Raw genomic sequence first — 12,467 nt, forward strand, 5'->3', positions numbered from 1 at the left:
ACCACTCTCTAGTTATTATTAACTAATGTGGTTGTGAGATGATTAAAAGGCATTCAGCATAGCCTATATTTCTATTTTCCATTCAAATTTGGTGCTGAAATTCAACAAAGTCCATATTAGTAAGTACCGTATCATCTCAACCACATTCATCAGCAATAACCAGAATATGGTCAATCCTTTTAACCCCTTTCTGACATTGGGTGTAATTGTACACCCATGCCGGCCCCCCCTTATTTGGTGCGGGCTCCGGCACAGAACCCTCACTTTTCCGGGTACATGACAGCTGACCTATACAGCCGACATGTGCCTGCAACAGCAGTGGGTGGAATCGCAATCCACCTGCCGCTGTTAACTTGTTGAATGCCACTATCAATCTCTGACAGCAGCTTTTAAATCATGCTTACTGGAAGCGCGTCCCTAATCCCGCCCATCGGTGACCCCATCACATGATCGGGGGTCACTGATGGGTCATCATGACAAACCAGAGGTCTGTAGCAGATGTCTATTGTTGTCATTGCCAGATTGCAATGAGTGCCAATCCATGGTCAGCGCTCATAGCAAGTGAGCATTTCTGCTACCCAGGCGATCTGAACATCGCCTGTGTGTAGCAGAAGCGATAAAAGTATTGTAGTTTCTAGTCTCCCATGGAAAGTATTGAAGCATGCAAAAAGTAAAAAAAGGTTTTTAAAAATTAAAAAAATATAAAAAGTTCAAATCATCCCCCTTCGCCCCATTCAAAATAAAACAATGAAAAAATCAAATATGCACATATTTGGTAACGCCGCATTTAGAGTCACCCGATCTATCAATGTAAACAAAGAATTAACCCGATTGCTGAACGGTGTAACAAGAAAAAAAATTAAAAACGCCATAATTACGGTTTTTTGGATGCTACATTGCAATTAATTGCAATAACGGTGGATCAAAAATCATTTCCACAACAAAATAATATCAATAAGAATGTCAGCTCAACGCATTAAAAATAAGCCCTCACCCAACCCCAGATCACGAAAAATAAAAACGCTACATGTCACGGAAAATGGCGCCTTTTTTAATTAATTTACAAGTTTTGATTTTTTTTTTTTCACCACTTAAATAAAAAAGAACATAGTATAGCAAAAAATGGAAATTTCTTTGGAAAAATAAAGAAAAATCTATTGAAACAGAAAAAAGCAAAAATTCAAAAACTGAAATACCCCTGATCGTTAAGTGGTTAATCACAGTTTAATGTTTTGGAATAATTTACTTTAGAGGGAACTTGTCACCCCTCAGGGCATTTTTAAGTAAAAGAGCCACCTTCAGCAGCACTAAGGCTGCATTCTGTGAAGGTGGCTCTTATGTTTCTGATCACTGCGCATGCCCGAGAACTGGTGGCACAGCGCAGGCGCTGGCCATGTAACAGCAACACAGGAGGCAGCGCAAAGATGAAAGAGGGGGATGATGGATCTTTTACTTAAAAATGCCCTGGGGGGGTGACAATAATCTGCAAACTTGAAAGGCAAATTATAAAAAAATAAATTACAATCTGGTATCAATTGGCTTAAAAATGTATGTGACACATTCCCTTAAAGAAAAATAAATAAAAATTTACCTAAAAAAGAGTATTTGATATTTAAAGAAATGGTTGATAGGTTAGAGTAGAGTAGAGTAGGGCCCTGCCAAAAGAGTCTACCTTGTCGTGGTGGCAGGCTTAAAAAATCTTTTGGTCAAAGCAAAAGTTGTTGGCTATGTGTGTGACATGGTGTTTGATTGTGTAAGGTTCTAGAAGGAAAGCGAGATGCAATGACGGGACGCAGGCAGAGCAAGGGTTAACAGATTTATTTACAGGGGAATACTCCACGCAGGGAGGTAATGAGTTAAACAGCATAAATGGAAAAGGGAGATAAAGGGTTAGACAGAGGAGACAAAGGTACAATAAGGCAAAGGATATAGCAGCGGTTGAGATAATGGCAGTTCGTTAGCACAGATGTAAGTGTTCTGTCCCCACATGAGACGAATAGAGGTGTAGTTGATTGGGGCTGGGAGAGATTCCTACCTTCTGTTTCCTCAATGCAGAGCAGACAGGACCATTATACAACCAAAATGTGAGCACATATTCTATTAAATAGATATAACTATATAGAAATGAGATCACCATAAAAGATTTTTTGATTCAATACAAAATTTATTTAGTACAATACTGACAATGTCTATGATAACAAGTCATAACAGAAAAATATTTATTGTGAGAACTGATACACAGCGTGAAACCTCATCACAAAACCCATGAGGGACTCACTGAACGATGAACACCTAGAAATGGCTGATGGTTCAAATAAATCAAAAACTGACTATATATTATAGAAGGTGCTTTAACGATATAAGTGTCTAAATATACCACCTCTATTCCAGTTACAAAGAACCTTATGCACCAGTATTAGTCATAAGTAAATATACATATGTCTGGACTGCTTAGTCCTTGTAAAATAATAGTAGAATAATAGTATAAATAACAGTACCACTGAATGGCTAATGATCAGTCCAGACACCTGTCTAACAAACAGCCCAAATAAATTATCTAACCATACCCACTAATGAGGGTGAAGTATTATACCTGAAGTCATGGTGCCGACAGCAAAAGGTAGGTGCCCCTGCAGGAGTCCCACCCCGCAACCTCGATGTACGTTTTGCCCTAAACAGCTTTGTCAGGAGGCAGGTAGGTAAAGAGTTAAACAGCATAAATGGAAAAGGGAGACAAAGGGTTAGACAGAGGAGACAAACGGTACATTAAGGCAAAGGATATAGCAGCAGTTGAGATAACGGCAGTTCGTTAGCACAGATGTAAGTGTTCTGTCCCCACATGAGGCGAAAGGAGGTGTAGTTGATTGGGGCTGGGAGAGATTCCTACCTTCCGTTTCCTCAATGCAGAGCAGACAGGACCATTGTTGCTGTTTTGCTGTTCATGCGTCCGGAGAGATGATACGCACCAGATATTGTGAAGTCCGGACTTGTTTATTGGAGATCTGGACATACAGCGTATGATTGGTAATGCAGTACTTCTCCAGAAATGCAGGTGTAATGACCAAGGTGGTACAGCAATGTGTGTGCAGCAAGTTGGTAGCAAGATGATTCAGCAAATTGAGCAAATTGTGTGTGTGGTCAAAAAACTGATGCCTTTCACAGCCTGGTAAGCGTGTCTCTCCCGGGTGAAAGAGAAACTAGTAATGGCCACCGGCAGGAAGAGAAGGAAGTTATCTGAACTGGAAGTGGGAGGCATGTACTAGAATTACTTAGCTTCAGTCTGCTATACAGAAAAAGGAAAGCAGGTGGCAGCAGACCAAATGCAAAACTGAACACAAAGAAAGGTAAGATAACACAACTATATAAGCATACAATCATAACCTTAGATGGAACAGCACACTCCCCGTCTGAAATTCCATAAGGGATTTCACTATATTAATGTTTTTTGTTTAAGTAAAGTTCAATAACCTAGAAAGGAAACACAATATGAATGCAATAATCACAACTTCAAAACAAGGTAGATGACAGTCAGTTCCTGAGACAATCCAATGGTACCCATCTTCGGATCGGAGAAGCCGCACTAGGCCAAACTGTCTCCGACCCAACAGTAATCCAATGGACGAAGTAGTAGGGCAGTGTTCTGTTTGTGGTTCATCCTACCGGAACGTCCTGAATTGGTAGTATCAATACGAGCTCGTGGATTGGCCTCTGAAATGTCTTAGGCTCGCCTTTCCTAAGGACCTTCAGCTCCACCTTCCGGACCTTACCATCTTGACTAGGGAAAGTCTTTGAAACGATTCCCATAGGCCAGTCGATCCTTCGGGCTTGTTGTTCTTTCATTAGTACCACGTCTCCTTCTTTCAAGTTCAGTATATTCTGTCGCCATTTTCTTCTTCCTTGGAGAGTCACGAGATATTCTTTTCTCCACCGGTTCCAGAAGTAATCAGCGAGGTACTGCACACGTTTCCACTGTTTCTGGTAGGTGTTTGCGTGAGTAAACTCTCCACTAACTGTTAGCGGGTTCCCAGTCTTTTGGGTGAGAAGAGTAGCTGGCTCAAGAATGGTCGGCATTTCGGGATCCATTGGCACTGGGACAAGTGGTCTTGAGTTGATTATGGCAGAAACTTCGGCCAGAAGAGTAACCAAGGTCTCATGCATAAGCCTTGAAAAGTTCTCGTCCATAAACATAGAATTAAGGATGTTGCGGGAGATCCCGATCATCCTTTCCCAGGAACCTCCCATGTGAGAACTATGCGGAGGAATGAAGATCCAGGTGCAACCTCTTTCTGCCAGTTGAATTGGCTTGATGTCAATATCCAGCTCTCAACATGCACCGATGAAGTTGCTTCCGCGGTCAGGCCTCAACTGTTTCACCGGTCCTCTGATCGCTAGAAACCGCCAGAGAGCGTTGATCAGACTGGATGTGTCCATAGACTCTGCTACCTCTATGTGGACGGCACAGACACTCATGCAAGTGAATAGTACGGCCCAACATTTGCTGTTTGCGTGGCCACCTCAAGTTCTGCGTGCAGATACCATCCATGGCCCAAAGACATCTAGGCAAACGTAGGTGAAAGGCGGCTTGGCACTCAATCTGTCAGAGGGCAGGTTGGCCATTTGTTGATATACCTGTTTTCCTCTGGTTTTCCGACATTGCACACAGCGATGTAGTGATCCTGCTACACGTCTTTTCATACCTATGATCCAAAGCCCTGCAGACCGTACCTTGCCTTCTGTCATCTGCCTGCCTTGGTGCTCGGTTTTTTCATGAAAGTGCTGGATCAGTAGATCATTGATATGATGTTTACTGGGAATGATGCAAGGATGTTGCTCTGAAGCCGCAATCTTGGCTTGATTTAAACGACCACCGACTCTCAGCAAACCAAAGCTGTCCATTACTGGATTCAAATGGGCAATGGGGCTTTTCAGAGGGATCTGCTGTTTGTGGTGAAGGCATTCCCATTCAGTACTGAATACCCTCTGCTGGACGTAACGTATTATAAGGGACTCACAGTGAGAAATGTCCTCGGCAGAGAGTGGTTTACAGCAGATGTGCCAGCTGTGACAGTCTTTGTCTCCAAGTGAATTGTGATACGATCTCGCAATGTGGACTAACCTTGCGATAGTCTTGACGAGTCTCATCCAATTGGAGAAGCGTTCGAAGCCCTGGCAACCGAGGTTTGAGGTTGGTTTAGTGTTCGTCACCAAAGCACTGACCTCGGCGCGGACTTCTGGATCGGCATCCGGATCCTGGATGCTGAAGACTTCCTGGACACATTCACTTCCCTTCTGTTCCAAGAGAAACTTAAGACCTGAAAGCCAAGAAGAGTTAGCAAAGGACCTTATTGACATAGGTCTAGTGGCATGGTCAGCTGGATTAAGTTCAGATGGGATATAGTGCCATTGTTCAGGCTTGGAAGACCTCCTTATTCTCTCGATGCGGTTACTGACGTACACGTAGAAGCGCCTTGTTTGGTTGTAGATGTAACCTAAGACAACATTACTGTCACTGTAGTATTGCACGTAGTGTTGAGCGATACCATCCGATATCGTGAAGGATCGGATCGGACCGATACCCAAAAAGTATCGGGTATCACCGATTCCGATACTGGAAACCCATGCAAGTCAATGTGGCACAAATATCGGAATGAAAATAAACCCTTTCTTTACTTGCACATCCAGTTCGGGAGGGGGAAAGTGTGGGCGGTGCGTGGGCGGACACTGTGCGTGTCTGTGTGTGCGGGCGGGGTCTGTACGGGCCTCTCGGGGGTCTGTGCGGGCCTGCCGGGGGTCTGTGCGGGCCTGCCGGGGGTCTGTGCGGGCCTGACGAGGGTCTGTGTGGGCCTGCTGAGGGTCTCTGCGGGCCTACCGAGGGTCTCTGCGGGCTGCCGTGGGTCTGTGTGGGCCTGCCGGGGGTCTGTGCGGGCTGCCGGGGGTCTGTGCGGGCCTGCCGGGGGTTGTGTGTGTGTGCAGGCATCATCCGATGGGTCTACAAGTCCCATCGGGCTATGCCTGCTACAATGACAGTGATTGACACATTAGCCAATGATGGGACAGTACTAGTCCCATCATCCGGCTAATGTGTTGAATGTAAAAAAAAAACCATACATGCTACATACATACTACATATTTACTACATTCATACAACATACATGCATACTACATATGTACTACATTCATACAACATACATGCATACTACATACTACATATATACTACATTCATACAACATAATACATACATACTACATATACTACATTCATACAACATACATACATACTACATACATACAACATACATATTACATACATACTACATATACACTACATTCATACAACATACATTCATACATACTACATATATACTACATTCATACAACATACATTCATACTACATACATACTTCATATTTACTACATTCATACAACATACATACATACTACATACATACTACATTCATACAACATACATACATACTACATACATACTTCATATCTACAACATACATACTACATTCATACAACATACATAGTACATACTACATACATACTACAGACATACAACATACATAAAACATGCTACAGACATACAACATACATGCTACATACATGCTACATACAATACATTCATACAATACATACAGGGGATCAAAGTGACAAGTGATGGTGAGTATGTACTCTATGTTATATGTACTGTATGTCTATATGTATGTATTGTATGAATGTATTGTATGTTGTATGTATGTAGTATGTATGATGTATGTATGTAGCATGTTGTATGTATGTATGTATGTATGTAGTAAGTATGTAGTATGTATGTTGTATGAATGTTCAATTCAATTCAAAGAAGCTTTATTGGCAGGACTAAATAAACGTTAGTTTTGCCAAAGCAAGTGTACAAAAGGGAATAGGGATAGGGACTGTAGGAATGTTGGGTAGGGGCTGTAGGAAAGGTGGATGGGGCAGATCCAGGATGGGGGCTATAGAAGTCAATGGCATAGGGAAGGTGAATGGGGGGCATGGGGCAGATCCAGTATGTAGTATTTATGTAGTATGTATGTATGAATGTAGTATATATGTAGTATATAGTATGTATGTATGTATGTTGTATGAATGTAATATATATGTAGTATGTATGTATGTTGTATGAATGTAGTATGTATGTATGTTGTATGAATGTAGTACATATGTAGTATGTATGTATTATGTAGTATATATGCTGTATGAATGTAGGATATATGTAGTATGTATGTTGTATGAATGTAGTATATATGAAGTATGTATGTAGTATGTATGTATGTTGTATGAATGTAGTATATATGTAGTATGTATGTAGTATGTATGTTTTTTACATTCAACACATTAGCTGGATGATGGGACTGCTACTGTCCCATCATTGGCTAATGTGTCAATCACTGTCATTGTAGCAGGCATAGACCGATGAGACTTGTAGTCCCATCGGACGATGTTTGCACACGCACAGACCCCCGGCAGCCTGAACAGACCCCCGGCAGGCCCGTACAGACCCCCGGCAGGCCCGCACAGACCCCCGCCAGCAGGCCCGCACAGACCGCGAATCATGATGACATCATTTCAGCAGCCAATCACAGCCATGCCATTATTTAACATGGCTAACACAACTGGCTGATAGCATTATGGGAACTTCCAATTCTGGTATTCGATATTGTAAAAATATCGGTACTCGGTATCGGAATTCCGATACCGCGAATATCGGCCGATACTCGATATTTGCGCTATCGGAATGCTCAACACTAATTGCACGTCATCTATGTTGGTCTCCAGCTCATGCTGTATAAAGTCTCCGAGTTCTACTGCAAGCACGGCTGCACAGAGTTCAAGCCTGGGAATAGTGTGGTCAGGCTTGGGAGCCAACTTAGCCTTGCTGAAGACGAACCCAACGTGATCTTGATTGTCAGGTCCCGTCACCTTCAGATTGGCAACTGCTGTAATGGCCTCCGTGGATGCATCCGAGAACACATGGAGTTCCTTCCCAGTGCTAGCAACAAGTGTAGTTCTGGAGTAGCATCTCGGTATGTGGATCTCATCCAAGGCACACAAAGACTGCTTCCAGGTTTCCCATTTTGGTTCCTTCTCAGGAGGGAGTGGGGCATCCCAGTCCTTGACGGTTTCGGAAAGCTGTCTCAGAAGGGATTTACCTTATATGGTAATTGGTGCTACAAATCCCAGTGGGTCGTATAAGCTATTCACCACTGACAGGACACCACGTTTAGTGAATGGCTTGTCTGCACAGTTTATTTGGAAACTGAAGGCGTCGACTGACAGGTTCCACCTCAAGCCTAAGCTTCTCTGCACAGGCGGACAGTCTGGTCCCAGGTCTATGTCCTTGAATCCTGGTGCATGGTCGCTTGAATCAAAGGCTCTCATGACAGCCATGCTGTTTGAAGCAATTTTGTGCAATCTAAGCTTAGCTTGGTACAGCATACCTTGGGTCCTCTTGAGCAGATCGAAGCCGCTTCTTCTGTGAGTAGAGATTTTAGTCCATCATCTACATAGAAGTCTTTCTCTACAAAGTCTCTGGCGTCTGTTTCATATTCGGTCTCTCCTTCTTGTGCGGTTCTCCGCAGACCATAGGTTGCCACTGCTGGGGAAGGGCTGTTCCCGAATACGTGCACCCTCATGCGATACTCCACCATCTCTTTGCTGGGGTCATTGTCCTTGTACCATAGGAACCTGAGGAAATTCCTGTGGTCCTCTCTATGAAACAGTGGAACATCTGTTCAATGTTGGCAGTGATGGCGATAGGTTCTTTCCGGAACCTCATCAACATTCCTACTAGGTTGTTTGTAAGGTTAGGACCCGTGAGGAGGACTTTGTTGAGAGATACACTTTGATGTTTGGCGCTTGAATCAAAGCCAACTCTAATTTGCTTCGGTTTCCGTGGGTGATATACTCCGAATGAGGGTAGGTACCAGCACTCCTCGTTTTCCTTTAAGGGAGGCGCTGGCTTCGCATGGTTATTCCGGAATATCTTGCTCATAAAGGTGACAATGTGTTCTTTCATCTCTGGTTTGTTGCTAAGTGGGCACTGGAGAGAATTGAATCTGGACAGGGCTTGTTCACGATTGTTGTGTGGCAGAGCTGACTGTGGCAGAGCTGAGTGTGTGGCAGAGCTGACTGTGGCAGAGCTGAGTGAGTGAGTGTGTGTGTGTGTGTGTGGCAGAGCTGACTGAGCCTCTTTTAAAAGAAACCAGGTGGAAACTCTGCCATGAAAGTCTTGGCCTTTGTAGGCTACTGTGCCTTGGTTTAATGCAGGAAAACATTCTGCTCAAGTCATGTACCAAAGTTATATATCAAGCTGGGCACCACAAATGGTCACTCCTGACTGCTCTGCCAGAGGTTCCTCTCATCCATCCTATAGGCTATATACACCTTCACATATCATTTTTTAAATCTTTATTTCTTGAAAGCAAAGATAAGCAAATTTGTAAATAGTCTTCATAAAGTAGATCTTCCAGATAAAATTGTGCTGCTTAATCCCTTCAGAATATACTTCTAAAACACTTACAAATCACAGTCCCCCTTCTCTCTCGATTACTGCACCACTCCGCTCCTCTTCGGGACTACTCAGACTAGTCACCTCCTACAGGGTCTTTCTAATGTGAGGACCAGAAGTAGGTTTCTCAGTCTAAGTCTTTGGGAGTCTTGTTCTGAGTCTCATAGGGTTACACTGGGAAAGTCGCTCCGGCCCTTGACATACGCCCCTGTGTGTGAGCCGACCAGTCTGATTTACAGTCATGTGGTTGCGATGTGGAACAGCGCAGTATTTTTACCTACACTGCAGTTACAATCAGGGCTCGCTCACACTAGCATATAAAAAGTCATTCCCATTCTCATCCTGGAGAACGGGACGATTTTTTCTCTCCCTTGTCATCTCTGTGCTGTCCGTGTGCAATCAAATTTGTTATCGTATTGCACTCAATTCATACGCTCGTGTGAGCGAGCCCTCAGAAGGAATTAGGCAGTAACATTTTAGCTGGGAGAGCTACTTTCACACTTTTACCGTTTGGCTGCTGCAGTTTCTGTGGTTTTCCTAGTTGAGTGGTCTGCTAAAATGTTACAAATCCATCAGTGTTCCTGCCCAGTTCTGCCGGCTTTCTCTGCTCTCCTACCTTTTCTCGGAGATGGGAGGAGGGCAGGTCCGGACTGGCCTTCTGGCAATTCTAACAAATGCCAGATGGACTGGTCCAGGCGTGGGCCACTTTGTCTGCTATACTGTCAACAGTATCAGTGTCCTCACGGTGCAGTTGAGACGGAGCATCAGGGGGAGGAAAACATGGGCCTATGTACTTTTAATGCCAGGGTCTGTATTTCAACTCCAGTCTGTCCCTGGAGGGGGTACACAAATTGGCAGTGGAGAGCGGAGAAAGTATCTCAAGGAGGGCAAAGAAAACAATTTTTATGAAAGGAGAAAAGCAGATGAAGAGGAAATTCTCAGCACCCTGGATACACACAAACCTCATATCCAGCCTATATTACTGTGAGAGACACTCCCGCAAGGGTAAAGTCTGACACTTGGAATAGGCTGCAATCTGAAAATAAAGGAATGAAGACTGCAGGCTGATTTGGGATTTTTGGGCCGATCAGTGACTGACATCTATATCTGTATGTAAACTTACACATAGATAGCTGTCAGCCACTGATAGGACCGCCCACTGGACCCAAAGTCCCAGAAGGAGCAGAGGAATGATCAAAACAGGTTATACTGAATCATTCTGCTCAGCTCCCCCTGCTCTATAACATGGGGCCGGCAGATTGGGCGGCATTTACCTAGGGAAACAGTTTTTTTCTACTCCTCTTCTGATCTTTCGCTCCTTTCCTCTCCACTTTAGCTCTTTTCTTTCTTCCACTGTAGTCAGGTAATTGACGGCCGCGTACTCAATAATGGATAGGAAGACGAATAGAAAGCTGATCCACAAGTAGACGTCTACGGCTTTAATGTAAGACACCAGAGGCATTGAGGCACTGACTCCCGTGATGACTGTGGACATGGTCAGTACAGTGCGGATACCTGTTCATTGGAAAGAATCAACACCAGGAATTCATTGTGGCAAGAAAACTGTGCTTTGTGTTCTGCTAACAAGCTGAATATATACTGGGAAGCAGGCAGCCCCCATTGTAGTCGATAGGGCCCATCTGCTTCCATTATATAGCGGATCTGTATTCTTCTTGAGTTTTATTTCTCTGTTCTTGGAACAGAAGAGATAAACTAAATTAAAATACGCAAGTGTGACTAAAGCCTTATCCAGATCCATTTGTAGCATAGCACTATCCTACTTTGTATTAATAAATGTTATAAATTTATTGTAAACTGCAATATTGATATTTTCTTGTGCAATCGTCCTACAAGGTGATCAATAATTATATTAAAATAGAATTCAGTGTCAGTTATATTCATAGCATAATGTCCAGTAGATGGCGGACTTGTACTACAGAAGTCAGTCACGGTTAGCGCCTGCAGTGCTATAATACTGGTTCTATGTATTTTTTTATGACGCTAAGAGAGTTGCCAATATTTAAGAATTTTTTTTTCATTTAAATGCAAGTATCATTTTTGTAAATGGGTTTTATTAAAAATTTTGCACCGTTTTACTTTTTTACTATTTTACTTTAGTTTCCCTGCACATTCACCATTGATGTGGTCTGTAGTCATCAATCAATTAAAAGGAGCTCAGAAAAAAAGACAGAGTTAAAAACTGCCTGTGAGATAGTCAAGGCGGGCTGACTGATGGTTTCTCAGTTACCTCCTTCTGCAGCCAGTAATAGACAATGCAACACCGAGGCTATAAAAAGTAAATGGTGCAACATTTTTAATCAAACCCAATTGCAGAAATGTTTTGTTTTTAAAAGCCTCAATTACATCTATTTAACCCCTTAAGCCCCAAGGGTGGTTTGCACGTTCATGACCGGGCCAATTTTTACAATTCTGACCACTGTCCCTTTATGAGGTAATAACTCTGAAACGCTTCCATGGATCCCGGTGATTCTGACATTGTTTTCTCGTGACATATTGTACTTCATGTTAGTGGTAAAATTTTATTCATACAACTTGCGTTTATTTGTGAAAAAATGGAAATTTGGCGAAAATTTTGAAAATTTTGCAATTTTCCAAATTTGAATTTTTATGCCCTTAAATCAGAGATACGGCACACAAAAAACTTGATAAGTAACATTTCCCACATGTTTACTTTACATCAGCACAATTTTGGAGCCAAAATTTTTTTTTGTTAGGAAGTTATAAGGGTTAAAAATAGACCAGCGATTTCTCATTTTTGCAACACCATTTTATTTTTACGGACCACATCACATTTGAAGCCACTTTGAGGGGCCTATATGATAGAAAATACCAAAAATTGACACCATTCTAAAAACTGCACCCCTTAAGGTGCTCAAAACCACATTCAAGAAGTTTTTTAACCCTTTAGGTGCGT

The sequence above is a fragment of the Dendrobates tinctorius genome, unplaced genomic scaffold, assembly GCF_039654945.1.
Source record: "Dendrobates tinctorius isolate UK_male_01 unplaced genomic scaffold, ASM3965494v1 ptg000007l, whole genome shotgun sequence".
Taxonomy (NCBI): Eukaryota; Metazoa; Chordata; class Amphibia; order Anura; family Dendrobatidae; genus Dendrobates; species Dendrobates tinctorius.